This window comes from Lactuca virosa, chromosome 2 (assembly GCF_052849685.1).
Source record: "Lactuca virosa cultivar CGN04683 chromosome 2, Lactuca_virosa_CGN04683_v6, whole genome shotgun sequence".
Classification (NCBI taxonomy): domain Eukaryota; kingdom Viridiplantae; phylum Streptophyta; class Magnoliopsida; order Asterales; family Asteraceae; genus Lactuca; species Lactuca virosa.
Genome location: NC_136427.1, coordinates 272683091 through 272684705, shown reverse-complemented (window position 1 = coordinate 272684705; position 1615 = coordinate 272683091). Strand labels below are relative to the sequence as shown.

The 1615-nt window shown below is 38.7% G+C and overlaps 1 pseudogene; it reads right to left on the bottom strand.

The window, feature by feature from the left end:
* Positions 1-371: 371 nt before the first annotated feature.
* On the bottom strand, positions 372-1104 carry LOC145156998 (kunitz trypsin inhibitor 5 pseudogene; annotated as a pseudogene).
* Between the last annotated feature and the right edge of the window lie 511 nt (positions 1105-1615).

Genomic DNA, 1615 nt, shown 5'->3' with positions numbered 1-1615 from the left:
TTGGGCTCGGTCCTTTCACCACAATTTGTATACATGTTTAACCATTTTTTTCAATTGAACTGGCCCAGTTAAACCCAGTTTTCTATTGAACCGGATTGGTTGAACTTGGTTATGATATCACGTGGTTTTTTATTTTAGATTTTCCACTGTTGAAAAACGATGACATTAAACACTTCGAAATTGATATTTTGGACATAAATAGGGAGATTTATTTGGAAAAAAAGTTGGAATAAACCAAAAAAGAACTCCAAAATTTGAAAATTAAATGGGGAATGAATTCGAAGTTAGTTTATTCAATTCCCCTATAAATATTAATTAAGACATAAATGGGAGATTTAAAAAAACGTCGATGGTATATTTATATGATAACGCTTAGGACATAACGTCCCTTTTATTATATGTTACATGTCATTACAAGTTTACAACACAAGTAGTGTATCAGACATTCAAAGCTACAGCCATTCATGATCATGGGCATTAAAGTTATTATGCCTTCTTGAACATGACCTTAAGAGGCACGTTATTTAAAACAAGGATTCTACGTCCATTTTTAGCAATCGTAGAACCAATATCTGCACAATATGGCCTGCAATCATTGCACACCGTGGGGCAGTAAACCAGCTTGTAAGCGTTCTCATACTTCTCGATCTTGAACCAGTTCCTTATAGTTTCCCTGCCTGGCTGTCCTAGGATCGCATGGCTTGACACGATCCGTAACCCAATATCAAGATCGTCCTCGACCCGCCAAACTGCAGTATCAATACAAGTAGTCGCCTTACCGGAGAACTTAACGTTAAGATCAGTGGATTGGCGGATGATGCCGTCTTTGCTGGTGTTTGCAGGTGCAAAATTCAAGGGTAACCCTTTGCTCACTTCGTTGTTTTCTTGCACTACATCATTGGGGCACGGCTGATCTCTTCCGGTGGCTAGGGTTACACCGCCTCCTCTGCCACGGATAGCTGGCAAGATGTAGTAGCTGGTCCCAGCTAAGAGGAAGTTCCGGTCAGTGTCGCGGACGGGAACCTGCAGGGCTTGGCCTGAGAGAAGTGCCAGTGTGCACATGAGGATGAAGATAAAGAACGGTTTCTTCATTTTTGTATTTATTGATTTCGATGGGTTTTGGTGGTGATATCTATGACACGGGAGAGATGTATTTATAGTCAGATGGCACGAAAAGATAATTATGAATGATGTGATGTTAATGTTATGCGTCGGTATTTCTTGAGTTCGTACACATGTATGTCGTATATCACAAGCCATTGCTAAATGTAGAATAGTTTGTTATAAACAGATAATGTTTTTTTGGATAAAATGAATGATTTAAAAAGATTCAAATGAATATATAGTGCTTCGTATGGACGACACATTTATTTTTCAATTTTCGTTGCCTTTCTGGCTCAAACCATTTGAGCATGGTAGCATTAGTGGGGGAGTGTCTTGGTTTTCCTCTTCACCCATCGGTTATCCTTAGTAGTTGCTTGAACAACGTTAGGGAGTGATCCCGGTTGGAGAGTATGTACATGTTGCTCGTAAGGTAAACAATGAAAGGTATTTATTATTTATTTATTTATTTATTTTTTTCGGCTGGTGAATGCCCTAGTAAATAATAGGTTGT